This window comes from Mesocricetus auratus, unplaced genomic scaffold (genome assembly GCF_017639785.1).
Source record: "Mesocricetus auratus isolate SY011 unplaced genomic scaffold, BCM_Maur_2.0 Super-Scaffold_100011, whole genome shotgun sequence".
Classification (NCBI taxonomy): Eukaryota; Metazoa; Chordata; class Mammalia; order Rodentia; family Cricetidae; genus Mesocricetus; species Mesocricetus auratus.
In genome coordinates this window covers 16,259,834-16,272,244 of record NW_024429195.1, presented here as the reverse complement: position 1 = coordinate 16,272,244, position 12,411 = coordinate 16,259,834, and the positions used below count along the sequence as shown (strand labels likewise).

At 36.5% G+C, this 12,411-nt stretch overlaps 1 long non-coding RNA gene across 3 annotated transcripts in view; it reads left to right on the top strand.

The window, feature by feature from the left end:
• LOC121143196 overlaps positions 1-12,206 on the top strand; it is a 114,337-nt gene extending 102,131 nt beyond the window's left edge. For all 3 annotated transcript variants that reach the window (XR_005880362.1, XR_005880363.1, XR_005880360.1), the window contains one exon: positions 11,210-12,206. This is a non-coding gene — a long non-coding RNA (uncharacterized LOC121143196). The remainder of the gene's footprint in view (positions 1-11,209) is intronic.
• The last annotated feature ends 205 nt before the right edge of the window (positions 12,207-12,411 follow it).

The window sequence follows — 12,411 nt, the reverse complement described above, 5'->3', positions numbered from 1 at the left end:
GGACTTCAGTTATAAAAGCAAATCAGTCATATAAATGCTAGACAGTTTCAGTTTACCCTAGAGGAGGGAAACACACAGCAGAATCTCCATCCGATGATACGGATTCATGGACACGGTAGCTCCCACTATTGCATTTCTAGACTTAAAAATTGAAAATACACACTGTAAATTTTAACTGAAAAACACATCACTGTATTTTAACAAGTAGGTTTACAGCATGAGATAATTGGGAGGGGTTAAAAAGGAATTTCAGTTTCAGTTCTAGACAGAAATTTAATTACACTGAAGTAACTAACATTCTAACAACTGACAACAAACAATATTTTGTGTCTGGGTATAAGAAATTGAAATGAGGGGCCGGGCGATGGTGGCACCGGCCTTTAATCCCAGCACTCGGGAGCCAGAGGCAGGTGGATCTCTGTGAGTTCGAGGCCGGGCTGGACCGACAGCCTCCAAAACAATACAGAGAATCCCTGTCTCGTAAAACCAAAAAAAAAAAAAAAAAAGAAAAAAGAAATTGAAATTATATATACATATGTTAACTTTAAACATTTTCCGATGTTATAAAAAGTTTCAAATGTTCCAGATGTTTATCAATGCTTCAATATGATAATAAAAAAAGAAATAAGATAGATTCCAAGTAGTGATTTTTATGGTTTATATGTCTTCTCCACAGATTTTGGAAATGTGGTCTAGTTCCCAATAGCTGAGTTATTGAAAGAATCCATGTATTTCATAATTATTTTCCTAGAGTTTTCTGTCACTTGAACTCACTAACACTTCCCCAGAGATCTACACTAACTTGCAAATTTTTTTCATATTGTTACCATATCTTTGTATAGATCTATCTATGCTAACTGATGGAACAGTAGCTTCTGAAATATCCAATTATCCTATAAAAATTGAAGTTCATTTTAATGTCTCTTGAGACATGTAGTAGCTTGGCAGCTTGGCAATGCCCTACATATTGACAAATTCACTGAGGAGAGTTCTTCACTGTTTTTAACTACTTGGTTTTTGGCTAGTGTCTAAAACCTGTAAGTATTGTTTTCGATAGAGCTGCATAGCAAAATGCTACCTTTGACTCCACATTTTAAAGCTAAATTTTTTCAGAAAATTAACATCTATTAAACGGCATTTTTCTACTCTACATGAAAATTCTGCTTTTCATTGAAAGATGAATTTACAGAATTAAACAACTATTACATACATTGTATTGTACTTTATATTTAACTCAGTGGAAATTGACTTGAGATACCTTTAGTGAAAACAATAAAACCACAGCATGTTGAATAGTGAAGCTCAGACCATTACTATAGTTATTTTGTCATCTATCTCTCTGTATATCTATCATCTATCACTAATACATTTATCTATCATCTATCTACAGAGAGTAGAATTTTAAATAAGATAGATAAAAGCAACTTATATCATTAAATTGAGCACAAAATTTATCAGAAAACATCGATTTACTTGAGATTGAGTTAAAATCTGTATTACTTTCCTTTATATTTATCATATTATGAGTCCAATGGCATGGGGCTCCATACCCACAAAGCCTTGATAATGGAAATCAGAGAAATAACTTTAGTGTTCATTAAACTGACTCTAAATACACAGTTTTAAATAATAAATACTTTTCTAATGGAAGATGGCATGGTGCCTAAATTTGGAACAGAAAGTCTTTTCATAGGAGGCCTATATTGTTCACTAATTTATTATACTATGTAAGCAAAGATTATATTATCAGCGGTGTAAATAGATACACACTGCATGCTGGAAGAAGTTCTTAGGAAGTACTATAGTACTTCCTGTTGATTGAAGGGCTAGCAGAAGAACAAGGCAAAATGAAAGAAAACTTTCTGGAGATGTGCAGAGAGAAGATGGATAATCTGTTGTGCTTCAAGGGAAGTACACATCTATTCAAAAAGGTATTTTATACTTCCCTTGAAACAAGACAGATTATGCATCTTCTTTTCTCATGACTCCTGAAAGTTTTCTTTCTTTTTGAATAGATAACATGTACAGATTTGTACTCCCATTCAAAATGACACCTGATCAAAATCTAAGAGAAAATCACAATAATTATGAACATGATAAAAATGATCATGCTTCAGTAATCTATATAACATGAGACTAGAAACTATTCAATTTATAGCCACCCAATAGTTCAGAGTATGACTTCATGGGATATGCAACATCTCTTTTTTTAATAAATTTATTTTTTTTAATTTTATATCCTGGTCACAATTCCCCCTCCGTCCTCTCCTTACATTCCCTCCCCTCCAGTTCTTTGTGTGCCCACCCCCTATCCATTCCTCTATTTCTGTTTATGAAAGGGAAGATTTCCCATGAGTGTCAAAAATACATGGCATATAAAGTTGTATTAAGACTAAACATCTCTCCAAGTATTGAGGCTGGGAAAGGCAGCCCAGTATGAGGACTAAGGTCCCAAAAGTTTGTAGAAGAGTCAAAGGCAGCCTGTGTTCCCACTGTTACGAGTCCCACAAGATAACTAAGTCCCACAACTGTAACACATGTAGAGAGGGCCTGGATCAGTCCCATTCAGGCCCCCTGCTTGTTGATTCAGTCTCCATGAGTACCTGTGCATTCAGGTTCGCTGTTCTGTGATCTTAAGAAGCTATTCATTGATCTTTAGTCATGAAAAGTAAAAGAATAAGAACTGCAAAAATATTTGAGTATACAGTTTATATGTGCTACAAGCCTTTACACATAAGAAGGACAATTAGCTTTTAAGAAAATTAAAACAAAAAACTCAAAGTGAAAGGCTGGAGAAATGACTCAATGGGAAAGAAAATTTATTGCTCTTGCAGAGGACTTAGGTTCAGTTCCAAGCTCTAATAAGGGCCCTTACAACTATTTGTAATACACTGCAGGGAAATCCATCACTCTCTTTTGGTTCCCAGTGGGCAGTTCATATATATGCTGTAAATAAGTACATTATATACATGCTTTTCAAGAACTCATGAATAAAATTGAAGTCTTTGATTAAATTTAGTTTAAGATAGCATAGTAATTTGAATCACAGGTAGGAAAAAGAACAGACTTATTCTAACATGAAGATGTAAGGTAAGACATCCTCAATCCTACTTACTTTTGAGGACACTGTCTGTCAGAATGGATTACAGTGCTAAGATTAAACTCACATGATGGAGATATACTTTCTGCCAATTCATTCCCACAGATTCACCAAGAGGAGAACAGCACTGAGAAAAAAATTGAGTGCCATGAAATGTTTAATGTGTGTGCCATAGTAAATGATAGTTACATAGTAGGGAACCTCTTGTATTGACAGCTAATACCTGTGGTAAAAGGACATTAATGCTGTTGGTAGAAATATAAATTAGTGTGGCCAGTGTAGAAATCAATATAGAAGTTTCTCAAAAAATTAAAAAGAGAACTACTATGTAATCCAGTTATATAATGACAAAGGAATCAGTGTTAAGATATGAAAGAGACATTTGCACACCCATTTTTATTGCTGTGTTCTTCACAAGAGCTAAGATTGAGCTACCCAATATGCATTCCAACAGATGAATGGATATTTTATATGTGGAGTCCATACACAATGGACATTTGCTACACTCTACAGTAAAATATGGTTATGTGATATTGAGCTATATACATGCATCTGGAGACAAGTATATTACTCCAAATATCCAGTCTCAGAAAAGAAGTGGTTGTTTTCTATCATAAGTGAAATGTAAACTGTATTTCTAAATCTACAACTGTATTTAATCTATGTAGGAAACAGAAATCAGAATAGGTAGTATTGCTTGGGGAGATGAAGGAGGCAAGTGAAAGAAATAGTGATAATGAGGTGATGAATATGAGCAAGGGACTATGATGTACTGCAGAAAATGTCATTTGAAACCAATAATATATACTAACTAAATGATAAAAAGCATAAAACAAGAAAACGACCCAGGAGACGATATTGTGCTATTTGAAGTTAATTATGTCCTGAGGTTTTATGCTCTTTCAAGAGATTAATGAACAGATATACGAGATTCTAGTCTCACCATATGGGACCACAACAAGAAAGCATTATCTATTTGTCTTGGTAAAGCGTTCTCTACTATACACACACACACACACACACACACATATATATATCACAATATATACAATATATATAGCACATAAAATATATGTGTATACATAGCAATACATATGCATGTGTGTATGTGTATGTATAAAAGTGCATACACATACATACATATATGTATATGTATACATATATACGTATATATAAGTATATATATTTACATATACATAATGATCATGTACTTCCAGTTCCCAGAGTTGTGAGACTTAATGTGGGTTGTTCAACAGCCACACAGTGCATATGCCTAATTTCATATAAATAATACATATCATATTTCCTATATACAAGGAAAAGTATGAACCAAGGACAGTAAAAGAACAAACAGAACTCATGACCCATGGCATGCAGGCCCTTAAAGCAGTTTATAAGTACCATTTAGAAAGCAGTAGTCTCAAAGCAGCAAGACACACATCTTCCAAAATACACATGCATCTAAAGACTCAGGGTGGGAACAGAAATCCAAGGTAGTAGTTCTTTATGGTTTAAGGGGGAATTAAATACAAAAGGAGGAGGGAAGAGAGTAAAGTTAAATAGCAAGGAGCTAGTGATGTGATCTTGGAAATGAGGAAGGGGAGGCTGTTTGGGAAGTGGGATAGATGGAGATAAATTCTGAAGAAGTTATTAGGAAGGCAAAATAACAATAAACATCACCGTTAAGGTCATAATAAATCATAATATTTACCACCTAAATTTCCTATAATAAAAATAAATTGGCTTATAACTATACACATATAAATTTTAATGACATTTCACAATCAGGGTTGAAAATGATCCCTCCTACAGACAAAGAACATTTAACAAAAACTCCAGTACCAATCATGAAAAGTCTTATATTTTGTTGTTAGTCAGGGTGACAGTAAAGAATCACAAAATACCACAAAGACCATGAATTTGTATGAGTGCAAGGAGAGGTACGTCGGAGTGTTTGAAAGCAGGAAATGGAAAGGAGAAATACATAATTATATTAAAAACAACATGAAAAGAAAAAAATACCTATCATCTCTGAAGGTCACTGGCATGAAATGTGTCACTCCTGCTCTGTTTGATGTAGAAAGATATTTAGAATGGCCCCATGTTAGTTCTTTCCACTATTGTGATAAGATGTGAGAGATAACTTCTTCCACGCTTCAGAAGTCAATGCCCTTGTTGTTTGGGTTGGTTGCACTGACCTCAGGGTGCCAGGGACATGGAGCAGAGGCTACCAGTGTTACCCAGTATGCAAAGACAGTGACAAAGGAGTTCTGGTTTCTCTTCATTGATCCGCAACATGTGATTCAATTCCTCCCTCAAGATTCCATCTTTGATTCTCACAATCAAAGAAACACAAAGGCACCAGTGCATAGGCCTTCGGGAAACAAACTTTCCCATTACGATATCCAGCTGCAAGGAAAGTGCATGCCTGTAATGCTTACTACTCAGGAGGCAGCTGGAGGATCACTGTCATATGTATGTTCAGAAGACACTGGGCTGTTCATAGCAAGACTAAATATCAGCAAAGAAAGCATCAGTAAAATACAACACCTGTTCATAAAATTCTCATCCCTTTACCCAAACAATACATTCTAATATTCTCCTACAGTTGAATAAAGTGGTAATGAGGAAGTTACAACTCCCTTTAGCTATAGTTGAAACTTGCTCATGCATAATAAAGGGATTACCATTGTGGGTTTAAATAGTACACACTTTGGTTTCTGCTTCATGAATGTACAATGTTCAGGATAAATAAAATAAACAAGGCAAGCGAAGAGAGAGAGAAAACTGACAGAAACCTTGGATCAAAGCAATATGTGAATATCAACAAAAACAACAATACATGCTTTAGATTTGTGAGGTAGCAGAGAACTGTCCAACATCATGCATCAGACTATAATTTTTGAATACCTTAGTTAATCTATGCATTCATACAATGGGAAAAGAAATATGAACAGCATATGTAAAGCATGGGAAATTTTTAACTGAAAAATGGAATAGCTTTTTGTAAAACAATCAGACAAATGAAATGGAACCAAAGAGATATGTTACTGAAATTATATTTGATGTTACTGTATCACTGGGAGGAGCCACATCCTTCCAGAGTGTGGTGTCTGCTTTGCAAGGGTTCCTAAACAGTCAATTGTCTTTGGACACTGCTCAGCAGTTCTCTATATACATTTGTATAGATTAATCTACAACAGTTTTTCTATATTCAGAAAAAAATGCACAGTTGCAGAAGTCTTAGTGGAAAAATAAGTGAATTTAGTACTATTATCACAATACTTGAAGTTCATACCAACCCATTTTCCCTTATTAATCACACATCTCATACTTTCAATAAACCCACTTTAGAAAAATTTTTGACATCAACAACCTTCTACCTTAACCAATTTGTGTGATTATTACTCTGTTTAAAGTGCACTTTCTTAGCTTACCCTTCTGAGCTTATTTAATGGTAGCAATAACATGGCTAGAATTCATGATTCCTCTTTGCAGTTACAAAGCAATTTCACCTCGTTTTCTCACTTAAGCCTCATTACAACCATATGAGAAAGGAATTTCTAATCTCCATTTAATAGATATGAATATGGCCCTAAGTTACAGTTGACAAGATCGTACCGATACTAAATTGCTGAAGCTGATGTGAAACCTTGATCTTGTCCTTAGTGAAGCCTCTCCCTGTACATGGACTAACTATTTAAAGTACCTCGATGGCGTTAGATTTACTTGTGCATTTGAATCAAATTCATAATTTTGCCTTCTTAAGTGTTGAATTATAAAACTGGCTTCTGTTATCTGCACTACATATCTCACAGTGATATTACAGCATTTTTAAATATGCAGAGAAGTCATTGCAATGTGTCCTCTTCTGTTCTGATAAGGAATTTGGCCTTAGTCCAGGAGAAGATACAAAAAGCTGGGATCCAAAGGTAACCTACCACTGCTAATGCTGTTATTTCATGCATTTTAGTGAAAACTTTCAGACAATACAAACACTGTATCTATGCAGGACTTGCTACCTCCACAAGAACACCCTAAAATCAATTAAAATCAGTCTGATAGCATTTTCTATCTAGTTGTAAATGGGACAACTTCACATCAATTACCTCCCAAGAAAGACCTTTACATTGGTAATTTATTGAGATGGTTTAGATATCTGAAGCCTCACAATGCCCAATTACACCAACACAAAAACAAATACAAACAATATGCATTGAGTTAGGAGAGGGCCCTGGAGGTCAAGCTACACTGTAATCTATTAATGCACTGGTCTGTCTGTGCTTAAGTCATTCAAAGATGAAATCCTTATGGAATCTTGTTTGATTCCTCCCTCCCGCATCTGCAAAACCTTTCTTTTTCCCTCTCCCTTTATCTCCCTCCCTCCATTCCTCCCTCTCTCCCTCCCTCCTTTTCTTCCTTCCCTCCCTTTTTCACTCCCTTCTCTTCATCTCTTCCGCCCTCTCTCTAAGTGTGGTTGGCCTTGAACTTACTCTATAACCTAAGGCAAACTTGACTTTGAAGCTGGACTTGCAGGCCTAAGGGGTGGCTCTTTCGGATATTATCCACACTGTTACTTGGTTTACAATGCAGATACTACTGAAGGAATTTAAAGATTAGTAAATTAGGTGGCACCTCCCCCCACATAGTTCTTCTCTTTCTATCACTCCTTATATATGCTCCCTTAGCCAAATGGCTTCTTTGAGTGCTGGCCGAAAATCATAGCAAAAGATGAGGAAACAATATAACATTCATCCACCAGGGAAGGCTGTGAAGTCTCTGTGTCTAGTCACTACTATCATTCAATCATAGACTGAGTACAATCAGCTTCTTTCGTGAAATGGGTTTCCCTTCAAGCAACCCCTCCTTTCAGAAATACACACAGCTGGGATTCACAATTTCATTTTCTTCAGTTTTTGTCAGCTTTTCTAGATTTTTTAAAACAGCCTCAGCATCTACACCCAAGGTGGTCCCAAACACCTTCCTTGACTGGTGGTCAGTTTGTGAGTTGCTTCTTGTGGAAGGTTATGAGAGCAAATCTGAAATTTGACATTCCCTCCCTTCTTTTCCACCCTCTCTTCTCTTTCCTTCTCCTTTTCCTTTCCTCCTCACCTGTCCTTCCCTCTTTTTTCATTCTTTCCAAAGAATATAATATTCCCCCTGCTCCTTAGAACAAAAACACAAACAGAAAAGCCTGTGGAAATTACATAACTCTCTGTTCTTAATTGAAGTGGGCCAGAAATAATGGCAAGGGGACAAGGACCCTGGACATTAACACTGCAACTTTTCTCTTTGGTATTCAGCTACAAAGGAAATAATCAGAATATAACTCCTTGAAGTTGATATCAAACACCGTAAGCCCCTTGAGAAACAATATATTGCAGGCAAGCAGAGAGGTGAAGTGAAAGCTTAGGGGTCACTCAGGTACCCCTGCAAACATAAAGCACCCAGGCAATCAGCAGGAAAATGCTAACCTCTCCTTAAAGGAAATATTCACATTTGTTTTAGTCAGAAGATTTGCTTCAGTGTTCGCCACAGCTAGTAATTAGCTGAAGGAATAAGGAAAAAGTTTCCGAGTAGGGAGATGAAAGGGGCTTTGTAAGTGAGATGAGAGGGAAGTGTTCTCAGAGAAACATGGGAATAAACCAATATATTAAAACAGTTTTTTGGAGAGAATAATGTTTAAGCATTGCCTGTATACAAAATTCATAGCACATGAACAGAATGATGTGTGGGAAAAAATCAGGGAATGATGACTTTAAAGGAGGTACTAGAAGTTAAAACAAGTCCTACAGAAGGGTCTCTAGAATTTATGATATTCAGCTCCCAGCCTTTAAGTGAAGATGCATAGAGATTTAGGAGTTCAGTGAGTCCCCCAAGCTGGTATGATGGGATATAACAGTATGTTTACATTCACTACATCCACATATCTGTTTCAATGGAACAAAAACAAGCACATTTCTTCATTTTGTCAGAGGTTGTTGTGTTTTCATCACTGAACAAGAAATTAGAAGTAGGAAATGAAGAAGAAGGATTGGAAAAAAGTAGTGCTGGGTAAAGTCATGGAAATGTTAGAGACCATTTTGAATTAGAAGTGAACAAAATGAGCTTCCAATTTTTTCATGAGTTGTGTTTCTTTAATCACTTAGCTAAGATAATGCCAAGTAAGGAAAAACTGTTAGATGATGGGAGTGAAGGTTTTATTTGCTGTAAAGTAAGTGCACTCTTCAGACTGTTTTAGTGATCAGCAACTGTCAATATTTCAATTTCATAGTATTGGCTGGAATACTGTACTTCTCTCTCCACATACTAGTTGCGGCGAATACTGAAGCAAATGTTCTGGCTACAAAAAATTTGAATATTTACATTTCATCCACTTCCATAAATGACCTTTTTAAAGTGACAATTGCTTGTGGAATTTTCTTATGAATAAATGGCAACAAAGTAGCCTTCGGATTTCAGTAGAAGCAGGAAATAAAGGGGTAAGTAAAACTGAGCCCAGGAAAATGAAACCTGCTGCCATTCCCATGCATATTCTGGTCACAGGCCACTTCAAAATGGCACCAGAGTCTGACTAGTCCTGGTTGGAATGTCAAATTCAAAATTCATTTCTTTAAAAATCTATTTTAAAACATGAAATTTCAAAGGCCCAAATTGCTTAAACTGGAAGATAATTAATTGTTATGCCTAAAAATATACCTAGCAAGATAATTGAAAACTACTTTGTGAAGCAGGAGGAATGAGAAGAACTTGCTTAAGCAATCAAATACTAGGCCAAAAGTAATTAGAGCAATGTGTTAAACAGAATTCCAATCTTTCCCCATAGCAAGCATGCTTCCTTTGCGGCACATACCTGAAATGTGCATAGGATGTCTTAGTTCCCAGCAATGTGTTTATTAAATGGAACTGCTTCCATCAGATAGCCAGGCCTTCCTGGGGAATTCTGATCTGAGCTTTTAAGGGAGATTTTCTAAGGACAAGGAAGTCACAGAGTTGAGCCTTCATAGCTGGACAATGGACAAGGTCACGTGAGAAAGTATTAAGAGAAGAGCTATTAAAAATTTGTTTTATATACATAAAGGAACATTATTCAACCCTAAAGAAGTATGCAAAATCTCTGGGTCTGGTTGAGTTCATTGGGTGAGACTTTGAATTTGTAGTTCTTTTTAATAAAGTTTCAATTCAAAAAGAAGAATTGGTGGGGGAATAGAAGGAACTACTAATCATTGCCTTTAGGAAAAAAAATCAGACTCAGAAAGGCAAAAGTATTAATAGCAATTACTCTTCATTTGTGAAGTCTAAATGAGAGACAGAGAGACAGGGAAAGACAGAGACAGAGACAGAGGCAGAGACAAAGTATGATAGACAGATACACAAAGAGGTTGGGAGCAGAGGGGGTTCAAGAGAACCATAGAGAATTCTAAAACAGAACAGAGGCTAATGGAGGAGGGGATTTGAGACAGAGGTGAGGGCGATGAGCAGGAGATAAATGGATAGATGTAACCAAAGATGCCATATGCCTTTCACAATCAAACACTGTGATCAACATAAATTGCACCAAAGAAATAAGAAAATAAGAACAGGGCATGCAATATATCAGTGCTGGAGAGCTATCCTAACAGTGACAAGGCCTTTCCTTCAGGATAAGGAGAACGAGAAAGTAGAGGGGAGGGAGAAATGGAGGGAGAAGAGAAGGGGGAGGAGTGGAAGGAGGAAAAGAAGGGATGTGTTGACTCCTACAGTCATGCAAAACATGGTTTCTATGAACAGAAATATGATTTGTTAGAAGATTTTTAAATTGAAAACTCCAGAAGAAAGCACAGCCTGTCCCAATCCTTGACTTTCGTTTTGCTATCTGGAGAGGTAAGCTAGACTTCTGAGCTACAGAAGTGTGAGGTCACAAAGGGGTGTCATTTGAACTTGCTATATAGGTGGAGATAAAAATGGACAGAGTCAAAGTAGCAGTTTCTCTTCCCTAAGTGTTAATTCAGCCTTCTTCAGTGAATATTTTAAAATTTATGTGATAAACTTCCATTTCCCACCTCTTCTCAATCATTTCGGGAGCAAATATATTTTCTTTGGGAAACAGCCTTTTCTTTCCTTTTATAGACGTTTGAATTCACATGTGACTGGCCACACCTCAGCATCCTGGATGAAGGATCTGCAGTACTGACTTCCTCCTATGTGGTTATTTCAGTCCCTGCACATGTCTGAAGTGAATGTCATCATCACAGTCTTCAGGGGTTCTCCTGAATGTCCTTGGAAACAAAGGATTTCTTTCAGCTGTACCACGAGGAAAGGGAAGAAGGACATTGTCTTGAGGTGCTTTATGACTCTTTTTGATATAGGGGGAAAAAGATATGACACAGATGCAACAGCTCAGAGAAATAAACACCCACGAGGTGCAAGAAGGAGTGGAGAGCTCTTTGGTATTATACGAACAGTGATCAAGATTATTGATCACTCTAGGTAACCAGGTGAGCCCATGGCTCCGTTACTATTGAAATGCATTGACTTTCCTTTCTGCCCTTCACAAGATGTGTTTCTCCAACAACAGAATTCTTCACAAAAGTATATCTTAATTCCAAAGAGGCATCATTGTGAACTAGAGAACAGACTTCTATACATTTTTCTTGCAGTGACATTGATGGGTTATTCAGCCTTCCTTTTGCTTGTACCGTGTTCAGTTCCTGAATGTGTCTTTCATTCTCCATTACCTCATATGAAAGCTGCCACTCTCAGCTTCCTATCTAATAAGAACATTTTAAATTGACTGTTTCCTGATGACTCAATGACAGACATTCCATCATCCATGTACTTCCAAAGTGTGTCTTAGAATGAAAAATGCAAAGATCTCGACAAATGACTAATTTCTCATTTATTCACAACATTGTAATCCCAGACAGACAATATGTTATTGAAATGCAAACAACATTCAAAATCTCAGTTATTTTTGTGAACCCCTGCCCCTTCTGAAAGTAGTGTTTATGGGAAACGTACAGAGCAGCCAAAGTGCACTGTGAGAGCTGCTTGTGCTTATAATGTTATCCCTGGACTGTCCCATAGGTCTGAGAAAAATCTCCAAATAAACATTGTGTGCTCTGTTTTATTGCTTTATGGAGAAGTCTTCTTTTATTTAAAACTTATTTTTTTATTGTTTCCCTTTTATGTGGTTCAGATCATGTGACACAGAATATGAAGTTACTGTGCCTTCCTGCTACCTACTAATCCCAAGTCACACAAAGCAATAAACTTTAAACAAGTCAGCATATGCGTATTCAAGGACAGATACACAAGAGAGCCATAGGTTA